The 12,260-nt window shown below is 50.6% G+C and overlaps 1 protein-coding gene across 2 annotated transcripts in view; it reads right to left on the reverse strand.

The window, feature by feature from the left end:
• The window catches only part of LOC134949685 (uncharacterized), a 30,499-nt gene extending 19,059 nt beyond the window's left edge, over positions 1-11,440 (reverse strand). For both annotated transcript variants that reach the window (XM_063938438.1, XM_063938439.1), the window contains exon 1: positions 11,271-11,440. The gene's annotated coding sequence lies outside the window, so the exon portion shown is untranslated. The remainder of the gene's footprint in view (positions 1-11,270) is intronic.
• Between the last annotated feature and the right edge of the window lie 820 nt (positions 11,441-12,260).

Consider the following 12,260-nt stretch of genomic DNA (forward strand, 5'->3'; position numbering starts at 1 on the left):
CTCTACGCTCATATACCCTACACACAGACATACCAGGGAGCTCTGCGCTCATATACCCTACACACAGACATACCAGGGGGCACACGGGCAGCTCTGCACTCATATACCCCACACACAGACATACCAGGGGACACACGGAGAGCTCTGCGCTCATATACCCTACACACAGACATACCAGGGGGCACACGGAGAGCTCTGCGCTCATATACCCTACACACAGACATACCAGGGGGCACACGGAGAGCTCTGCGCTCATATACCCTACACACAGATATACCAGGGAGCTCTGCGCTCATATACCCTACACACAGACATACTAGGAGACACGGAGAGCTCTGCGCTCATATACCCTACACACAGACATACTAGGAGACACGGAGAGCTCTGCGCTCATATACCCTACACACAGACATACCAGGGGGCACACGGAGAGCTCTGCGCTCATATACCCTACACACAGACATACCAGGGGGCACACGGAGAGCTCTGCGCTCATATACCCTACACACAGATATACCAGGGAGCTCTGCGCTCATATACCCTACACACAGACATACTAGGAGACACGGAGAGCTCTGCGCTCATATACCCTACACACAGACATACCAGGGGACACACGGAGAGCTCTGCTCTCATATATATACCCTACACACAGACATACCAGGGGACACACGGGGAGCTCTGCGCTCATATACCCTACACACAGACATACCAGGAGACACACGGAGAGCTCTGCGCTCATATACCCTACACACAGACATACCAGGGGACACACGGGGAGCTCTGCGCTCATATACCCTACACACAGACATACCAGGGGACACACGGAGAGCTCTGAGCTCATATACCCTACACAGAGCCGGCCATAGGCAAACTAGGCAATTGCCTAGGGCATTTGATATGCCTAGGGGTATCAGCAGCTTCTGCTGATTAAAATGATATGCGGCATGCCTATATTCTGCGTGTAGCATTTCATATGCAGATACAGCCGTCAGCCACAGTCTCACACAGTATATAGGCATGCTGCATATCATTTTAATCAGCAGAAGCTGCTTGTGCATCCTAGCCACATAGCAATGCAAATAAGATGCATTTTCATTAGAAAAAAGGTGCCCGACGTTAGCATTGAGGCATGATTTATGAGGACACATCTGTATCCAAGCAGAGGCAGAGGTCACAGTGTTAGTGGCAGTGTGAGTGCTGTGTGCATGTGAGTGGGTTGGTCGTGTAGTAGTGTTCAGAATATGTGTAAGGAGCATTATGTGTGTCATGTAAAAATGCATTAATAATGTGCAACATATGTGTAAGGGGCACTGTGTTATGTGTATAAGGGCATTAATAATGTGCGGCATATGTGTAACAGGGTACTAATGTATGTGTGTCATTATGTGTATAGGGGCACTAATAATGTGTGGCATATGTGTAAGGAACATTATGTGTAAAAGGGTATTAATAAAGGTAGTCATAATGTGTAAGGCGCATTATGTTTATAAAGACATTAATAATGTGTCCCATATGTGTAAGGGGCATTACTGTGTGGAATTATGTGTATAAATGCATTATTAATGTGTGGCATTATGTGTATAAGGTGCTCTACTATGTGGCGTTGCGTATAGAAAGGGCACTACTGTGTCATCTAATGAGAATAAAGAGCAATAGGGTGTGGTGTAATGTGAATAAGGAGCAATAAGGTGTGGTGTAATGTGAATAAGGAGCAAGTCAGTGTGATGTAATGTGAATAAGGGGCTCTACTGTGAGGAGTAACGTTTATAAGGTAAAGTGATACTACTGTGGGATGTAATATGAATTATGGACACTATCGCAAGATAAAATGTGAATAAAGTTGCAGTACTGTGTGGCGTAATTGGAATTGGGGTTACTATTGTGTGGCCATGCCCCTTGCCAGCAAAAACACACCCCTTTTTGGGCTGAGCGCCAAATGTGCGAACTGTTCCTATTTAAAATATAGGGGGTACAAACACCAAAATAAGGACTGCTATGGGTGAGGGGTGATGGTGCTGGGAAAGAGGTGCAAGGTCAGAGGCGGAACCAGTGGTGGTGCTAGGGGGCACCAGCCAAAATCTTGCCTAGGGCATCATATTGGTTAGGGCCGGCTCTGACCCTACACACAGATATACCAGGGAGCTCTGCGCTCATATACCCTACACACAGACATACCAGGGGGCACACAGGGAGCTCTGCGCTCATATACCCTACACACAGACATACCGGGTAGCTCTGCGCTCATATACCCTACACACAGACATACCAGGGGACAAACGGAGAGCTCTGCACTCATATACCCTACACACAGATATACCAGGGGACACACGGGGAGCTCTGCACTCATATACCCTACACACAGACATACCAGGGGAGACACGGGGAGCTCTGCGCTCATATACCCTACACACAGACATACCAGGGGACACACGGGGAGCTCTGAGCTCATATACCCTACACACAGATATACCAGGGGACACACGGGGAGCTCTACACTCATATACCCTACAGAGAGATATACCAGGGTACACACGGGGAGCTCTGCGCTCATATACCCTACACACAGACATACCAGGGGAGACACGGGGAGCTCTGAGCTCATATACCCTACACACAGACATACCAGGGGGCACACGGGGAGCTCTGCGCTCATATATCCTACACACAGACATACCAGGGGACACACGGAGAGCTCTACACTCATATACCCTACACACAGACATACCAGGGGACACACGGAGAGCTCTGCACTCATATACCCTACACACAGATATACCAGGGGACACACGGGGAGCTCTGCACTCATATACCCTACACACAGACATACCAGGGGAGACACGGGGAGCTCTGCGCTCATATACCCTACACACAGACATACCAGGGGACACACGGGGAGCTCTGAGCTCATATACCCTACACACAGATATACCAGGGGACACACGGGGAGCTCTACACTCATATACCCTACACAGAGATATACCAGGGTACACACGGGGAGCTCTCCGCTCATATACTCTACACACAGACATACCAGGGGAGACACGGGGAGCTCTGAGCTCATATACCCTACACACAGATATACCAGGGAGCTCTGCGCTCATATACCCTACACACAGACATGCCAGGGGGCACACAGAGAGCTCTGCGCTCATATGCCCTACACACAGACATACCAGGTGGTAAACGGGGAGCTCTGCGCTCATATACTCTACACACAGACATGCCAGGGGAGCTCTGCGCTCCTATACCCTACACACAGACATACCAGGGGAGCTCTGCGCTCATATACCCTACACACAGACATACCAGGGGAGACACGGGGAGCTCTGCGCTCATATACCCTACACACAGACATACCAGGAGACACACGGAGAGCTCTGCACTCATATACCCTACACACAGACATACCAGGGGAGACACGGGGAGCTCTGCGCTCATATACCCTACACACAGATATATCAGGGGAGCTCTGCGCTCATATACCCTACACACAGACATACCAGGGAGCTCTGCGCTCATATACCCTACACACAGACATACCAGGGGAGACACGGGGAGCTCTGCGCTCATATACCCTACACACAGACATACCAGGGGACACACGGGGAGCTCTGCGCTCATATACCCTACACACAGACATACCAGGGGAGCTCTGCGCTCATATACCCTACACACAGACATACCAGGGAACACACGGGGAGCTCTGCGCTCATATACCCTACACACAGACATACCAGGGGAGCTCTGTGCTCATATATTCTACACACAGACATACCAGGGGAGACACGGGGAGCTCTGCACTCATATACCCTACACACAGACATACCAGGAGACACACGGAGAGCTCTGCACTCATATACCCTACACACAGATATACCAGGTGGTAAACGGGGAGCTCTGCGCTCATATACCCTACACACAGATATACCAGGTGGTAAACGGGGAGCTCTGTGCTCATATACCCTACACACAGACATACCAGGGGAAACACGGAAATCTGCACTCATATACCCTACACACAGACATACCAGGGAGCTCTGCGCTCATATACCCTACACACAGACATACCAGGGGGCACACGGGGAGCTCTGCACTAATATACCCTACACACAGACATACCAGGTGGTAAACGGGGAGCTCTGCGCTCATATACCCTACACACAGACATACCAGGGGCCACACAGAGAGCTCTGCGCTCATATACCCTACACACAGACATACCAGGGGGCACACGGAGAGCTCTGCGCTCATATACCCTACACACAGACATACCAGGGGACACACGGAGAGCTCTGCGCTCATATACCCTACACACAGACATACCAGGGGACACACGGAGAGCTCTGCGCTCATATACCCTACACACAGACATACCAGTTAGCTCTGCGCTCATATACCCTACACACAGACATACCAGGGGGCACACGGAGAGCTCTGTGCTCATATACCCAACACACAGATATACCAGGTAGCTCTCCACTCATATACCCTACACACAGACATACCAGGGGGCACACGGGGAGCTCTGCACTCATATACCCTACACACACACACAGACATACCAGGGGGCAAACGGACAGCTCTGCGCTCATATACCCTACACACAGACATACCTGGGGGCACACGGAGAGCACTGCGCTCATATACCCTACACACCGACATACCAGGGGGCACACGGAGAGCTCTGCGCTCATATACCCTACACACCGACATACCAGGGGGCACACGGGGAGTTCTGCGCTCATATACCCTACACACAGACATACCAGGGGGCACACGGGGAGCTCTGCGCTCATATACCCTACACACAGACATACCAGGGGGCACACGGAGAGCTCTGCACTCATATACCCTACACACAGACATACCAGGGGGCACACGGAGAGCTCTGCGCTCATAGCCCCTACACACAGACATACCAGGGGGCACACGGAGAGCTCTGCACTCATATACCCTACACACAGACATACCAGGGGGCACACGGAGAGCTCTGCACTCATATACCCTACACACAGACATACCAGGGGACACACGGAGAGCTCTACACTCATATACCCTACACACAGACATACCAGGGGACACACGGAGAGCTCTGCACTCATATACCCTACACACAGATATACCAGGGGACACACGGGGAGCTCTGCACTCATATACCCTACACACAGACATACCAGGGGAGACACGGGGAGCTCTGCGCTCATATACCCTACACACAGACATACCAGGGGACACACGGGGAGCTCTGAGCTCATATACCCTACACACAGATATACCAGGGGACACAAGGGGAGCTCTACACTCATATACCCTACACAGAGATATACCAGGGTACACACGGGGAGCTCTCCGCTCATATACCCTACACACAGACATACCAGGGGAGACACGGGGAGCTCTGAGCTCATATACCCTACACACAGACATGCCAGGGGGCACACAGAGAGCTCTGCGCTCATATGCCCTACACACAGACATACCAGGTGGTAAACGGGGAGCTCTGCGCTCATATACTCTACACACAGACATGCCAGGGGAGCTCTGCGCTCCTATACCCTACACACAGACATACCAGGGGAGCTCTGCGCTCATATACCCTACACACAGACATACCAGGGGAGACACGGGGAGCTCTGCGCTCATATACCCTACACACAGACATACCAGGGGACACACGGAGAGCTCTGCACTCATATACCCTACACACAGACATACCAGGGGAGACACGGGGAGCTCTGCGCTCATATACCCTACACACAGATATATCAGGGGAGCTCTGCGCTCATATACCCTACACACAGACATACCAGGGAGCTCTGCGCTCATATACCCTACACACAGACATACCAGGGGAGACACGGGGAGCTCTGCGCTCATATACCCTACACACAGACATACCAGGGGACACACGGGGAGCTCTGCGCTCATATACCCTACACACAGACATACCAGGGGAGCTCTGCGCTCATATACCCTACACACAGACATACCAGGGAACACACGGGGAGCTCTGCGCTCATATACCCTACACACAGACATACCAGGGGAGCTCTGTGCTCATATATTCTACACACAGACATACCAGGGGAGACACGGGGAGCTCTGCACTCATATACCCTACACACAGACATACCAGGAGACACACGGAGAGCTCTGCACTCATATACCCTACACACAGATATACCAGGTGGTAAACGGGGAGCTCTGCGCTCATATACCCTACACACAGATATACCAGGTGGTAAACGGGGAGCTCTGTGCTCATATACCCTACACACAGACATACCAGGGGAAACACGGAAATCTGCACTCATATACCCTACACACAGACATACCAGGGAGCTCTGCGCTCATATACCCTACACACAGACATACCAGGGGGCACACGGGGAGCTCTGCACTAATATACCCTACACACAGACATACCAGGTGGTAAACGGGGAGCTCTGCGCTCATATACCCTACACACAGACATACCAGGGGCCACACAGAGAGCTCTGCGCTCATATACCCTACACACAGACATACCAGGGGGCACACGGAGAGCTCTGCGCTCATATACCCTACACACAGACATACCAGGGGACACACGGAGAGCTCTGCGCTCATATACCCTACACACAGACATACCAGGGGACACACGGAGAGCTCTGCGCTCATATACCCTACACACAGACATACCAGTTAGCTCTGCGCTCATATACCCTACACACAGACATACCAGGGGGCACACGGAGAGCTCTGCGCTCATATACCCAACACACAGACATACCAGGTAGCTCTCCACTCATATACCCTACACACAGACATACCAGGGGGCACACGGGGAGCTCTGCACTCATATACCCTACACACACACACACAGACATACCAGGGGGCAAACGGACAGCTCTGCGCTCATATACCCTACACACAGACATACCTGGGGGCACACGGAGAGCACTGCGCTCATATACCCTACACACCGACATACCAGGGGGCACACGGAGAGCTCTGCGCTCATATACCCTACACACCGACATACCAGGGGGCACACGGGGAGTTCTGCGCTCATATACCCTACACACAGACATACCAGGGGGCACACGGGGAGCTCTGCGCTCATATACCCTACACACAGACATACCAGGGGGCACACGGAGAGCTCTGCACTCATATACCCTACACACAGACATACCAGGGGGCACACGGAGAGCTCTGCGCTCATAGCCCCTACACACAGACATACCAGGGGGCACACGGAGAGCTCTGCGCTCATATACCCTACACACAGACATACCAGGGGGCACACGGAGAGCTCTGCACTCATATACCCTACACACAGACATACCAGGGGGCACACGGAGAGCTCTGCACTCATATACCCTACATACAGACATATTGTGTCCTCCTGGAGGGGTCATGTTGGGAGGTATGACATAGGTATGAGCACTGGGTCAGTATTAGGGTACAGCACAGGTGATGGTAATCATACCGTAAGAGGGAAGAGCAGGAGCAGAGCATTGTGTCCTCCTGGAGAGGTCATGTTGGGAGGTATGACATAGGTATGAGTACTGGGTCAGTATTAGGGTACAGCACAGGTGATGGTAATCATACCGTAAGAGGGAAGAGCAGGAGCAGAGCATTGTGTCCTCCTGGAGAGGTCATGTTGGGAGATATGACATAGGTATGAGCACTGGATCAGTATTGGGGTACAGCACAGGTGATGGTAATCATACAGTAAGAGGGAAGTGCAGGAGCAGAGCATTGTGTCCTCCTGGAGAGTTCATGTTGGGAGGTATTGGGGCATACTGAAATGTTAGCAGATATTGGAAAGTTCCAAAAGCCATTTAATTCTTGTCAGTGAGTGGGGGAGTTTATGGCCCCAAAACCAGTTCTGTCAGACAATGCCACATGTAGGAGGTTACGACAGGAAGTGTAGGGGGTTTTTAGGACAAGGAAAAGACACAGGCTAGAATTCAGTGTGAGCTGAGGACTGGGATGGAGGGCACAGGCTAGTGTCCAGGAGAAACGCAGTCTGGGAACTGTGGAACAAGCATGGTACTCCACAGTTCCTGGAATTATAGAACAGCATATAGGTGCTGCTAGGAAGAGCAAAATATATGCAGATTTGCAATGTTAGAGCAGCAACAGATTGAGCAGTCAGTGGAAGAAACAGATGGGATCCCAACCTTGCAGGTGTACCCAAGAAGCAGGACGGGAGGTGTGATTATTCGGGAGAGGACCATCTGGGTGAGTGGTAGGAAACCACGTTTGGCGGAAGGCCCCCAGTAACGTGTCCATGAGAGATCCGGGTTTAGATAGAGCCCCTAGCGAATTGGGGAGAGCACACCGAAAAGAATCTCAGTTTGCGGTCGCCGCACTACCTATTCCCAGAGAGTGCGCTGGTATGTAATATAATCAATTGTTTATGCTGTTATTGCCATTGAAGAGAATTAAAAGAAATGTAACCTGAAGTAACCCATATGAATATTGTGCTGGAGAGAGAACAAGGAGTTAAATGTTATTGTCGTGATAACCTGTCTGAAGTGTGAATAAACTGCTTGCTTATGTGATGAGACGGCCTGGCGTGACAATGCTTTTAAAAATCACTGATGGACCTGGCGCTGCCCGGCTATCACAGTATGACATAGGTATGAGCACTGGGTCAGTGTTAGGGTACAGAACAGGTGGTGGTAATCATACAGTAAGAGGGAAGAGCAGGAGCAGAGCATTGTGTCCTCCTGGAGAGGGTCATGTTGGGAGGTATGACATAGGTAGGAGCACTGGGTCAGTATTAGGGTACAGCACAGGTGATAGTAATCATACAGTAAGAGGGAAGTGCAGGAGCAGAGCATTGTGTCCTCCTGGAGAGGTCATGTTGGGAGGTATGACATAGATATGAGCACTGGGTCAGTATTAGGGTACAGCACAGGTGATGGTAATCATACAGTAAGAGGGAAGAGCAGGAGCAGAGCATTGTGTCCTCCTGGAGAGGTCATGTTGGGAGGTATGACACAGGTATGAGCACTGGGTCAGTATTAGGGTACAGCACAGGTGATGACAATCATACAGTAAGAGGGAAGTGCAGGAGCAGAGCATTGTGTCCTCCTGGAGAGGGTCATGTTGGAAGGTATGACATAGGTATGAGCACTGGGTCAGTATTAGGGTACAGCACAGGTGATGGTAATCATACAGTAAGAGGGAAGAGCAGGAGCAGAGCATTGTGTCCTCCTGGAGAGGGTCATGTTGGAAGGTATGACATAGGTATGAGCACTGGGTCAGTATTAGGGTACAGCACAGGTGATGGTAATAATACAGTAAGAGGGAAGAGCAGGAGCAGAGTATTGTGTCCTCCTGGAGAGGTCATGTTGGGAGGTATGACATAGGTATAAGCACTGGGTCAGTATTAGGGTACAGCACAGGTGATGGTAATCATACAGTAAGAGGGAAGAGCAGAGCATTGTGTCCTCCTGGAGAGGTCATGTTGGGAGGTATGACATAGATATGAGCACTGGGTCAGTATTAGGGTACAGCACAGGTGATGGTAATCATACAGTAAGAGGGAAGAGCAGGAGCAGAGCATTGTGTCCCTCCTGGAGAGGATCATGTTGGGAGGTATGACATAGTTATGAGCACAGGGTCAGTATTGGGGTACAGCACAGGTGATGGTAATCATACAGTAAGAGGGAAGAGCAGGAGCAGAGCATTGTGTCCTCCTGGAGAGGTCATGTTGGGAGGTATGACACAGGTATGAGCACTGGGTCAGTATTAGGGTACAGCACAGGTGATGGTAATCATACAGTAAGAGGGAGGAGCAGAGCATTGTGTCCTCCTGGAGATGTCATGTTGGGAGGTATGACATAGGTATGAGCACTGGGTCAGTATTAGGGTACAGCACAGGTGATTGTAATCATACAGTAAGAGGGAAGAGCAGGAGCAGAGCATTGTGTCCTCCTGGAGAGGTCATGTTGGGAGGTATGACATAGGTATGAGCACTGGGTCAGTATTAGGGTACAGCATAGGTGATGGTAATCATACAGTAAGAGGGAAGAGCAGGAGCAGAGCATGGTGTCCTCCTGGAGATGTCATGTTGGGAGGTATGACATAGGTATGAGCACTGGGTCAGTATTAGGATACAGCACAGGTGATGGTAATCATACAGTAAGGTAAGAGCAGGAGCAGAGCATTGTGTCCTCCTGGAGAGGTCATGTTGGGAGGTATGACATAGGTATGAGCACTGGGTCAGTATTAGGGTACAGCACAGGTGATGGTAATCATACAGTAAGAGGGAAGAGCAGGAGCAGAGCATTGTGTCCTCCTGGAGAGGGTCATGTTGGGAGGTATGACATAGGTATGAACACTGGGTCAGTATTAGGGTACAGCACAGGTGATGGTAATCATACAGTAAGAGGGAAATGCAGGAGCAGAGCATTGTGTCCTCCTGGAGAGGGTCATGTTGGGAGGTATGACATAGGTATGAGCACTGGGTCAGTATTAGGGTACAGCACAGGTGATGGTAATCATACAGTAAGAGGGAAGAGCAGGAGCAGAGCATTGTGTCCTCCTGGAGAGGTCATGTTGGGAGGTATGACATAGGTATGAGCACTGGGTCAGTATTAGGATACAGCACAGGTGATGGTAATCATACAGTAAGAGGGAAGAGCAGGAGCAGAGCATTGTGTCCTCCTGGAGAGGGTCATGTTGGGAGGTATGACATAGGTATGAGCACTGGGTCAGTATTGGGGTACTGCACAGGTGATGGTAATCATACAGTAAGAGAGAAGAGCAGGAGCAGAGCATTGTGTCCTCCTGGAGAGGTCATGTTGGGAGGTATGACATAGGTATGAGCACTGGGTCAGTATTAGGGTACAGCACAGGTGATGGTAATCATACAGTAAGAGAGAAGAGCAGGAGCAGAGCATTGTGTCCTCCTGGAGAGGTCATGTTGGGAGGTATGACATAGGTATGAGCACTGGGTCAGTATTAGGGTACAGCACAGGTGATGGTAATCATACAGTAAGAGGGAAGAGCAGGAGCAGAGCATTGTGTCCTCCTGGCGAGGTCATGTTGGGAGGTATGACATAGGTATGAGCACTGGGTCAGTAAGTATTAGGGTACAGCACAGGTGATGGTAATCATACAGTAAGAGGGAAGTGCAGGAGCAGAGCATTGTGTCCTCCTGGAGAGGTCATGTTGGGAGGTGTGCTGCAATGTTCTGATCATGAGCCAGTGAGTGGAAATCTCCAGAGTTCACAGCACAGACAGGGAGGGAGGCAGGATATTACCTGTGTACAATAATATTATCACCCAGCTGGAGACTCCTGGATCAACTTTGCGGTAATGATCTATAACCTGGTCACAGCCCAGGTACTGTCCACGCTCCGTGCCTCATCCCAGCACTGACTGTATGAGACCAGGGCCCATCTTTGTCTGCTTCCCTGGTAATGGTGCTCTGCTCATGCATCAGGCTACATATAGGCTGGAAGCAAAGGGTTAAACACCTGCACAGGTGGAGCAGGGGGGGGGAATTACCAGGATGCAGCCCTCACTGACACTACTGCTACATAGTGATCCTATTGCATACCTCCCAACATTACCCTCTCCAGGAGGACACAATGCTCTGCTCCTGCTCTTCCCTCTTACTGTATGATTACCATCACCTGTGCTGTACCCTAATACTGACCCAGTGCTCATACTTATGTCATACCTCCCAACATGACCTCTCCAGGAGGACACAATGCTCTGCTCCTGCTCTTCCCTCTTACTGTATGATTACCATCACCTGTGCTGTACCCTAATACTGACCCAGTGCTAATACCTATGTCATACCTCCCAACATGACCTCTCCAGGAGGACACAATGCTCTGCTCCTGCTCTTCCCTCTTACTGTATAATTACCATCACCTGTGCTGTACCCTAATACTGACCCAGTGCTCATACCTATGTCATACCTCCCAACATGACCCTCTCCAGGAGGACACAATGCTCTGCTCCTGCACTTCCCTCTCACTGTATGATTACCATCACCTGTGCTGTACCCTAATACTGACCCAGTGCTAATACCTATGTCATACCTCCCAACATGACCTCTCCAGGAGGACACAATGCTCTGCTCCTGCTCTTCCCTCTTACTGTATGATTACCATCACCTGTGCTGTACCCTAATACTGACCCAGTGCTCATACTTATGTCATACCTCCCAACATGACCTCTCCAGGAGGACACAATGTTCTGCTCCTGCACTTCCCTCTTACTGTATGATTACCATCACCTGT

This window comes from Pseudophryne corroboree, chromosome 8, assembly GCF_028390025.1.
Source record: "Pseudophryne corroboree isolate aPseCor3 chromosome 8, aPseCor3.hap2, whole genome shotgun sequence".
In the NCBI taxonomy this organism is placed as follows: domain Eukaryota; kingdom Metazoa; phylum Chordata; class Amphibia; order Anura; family Myobatrachidae; genus Pseudophryne; species Pseudophryne corroboree.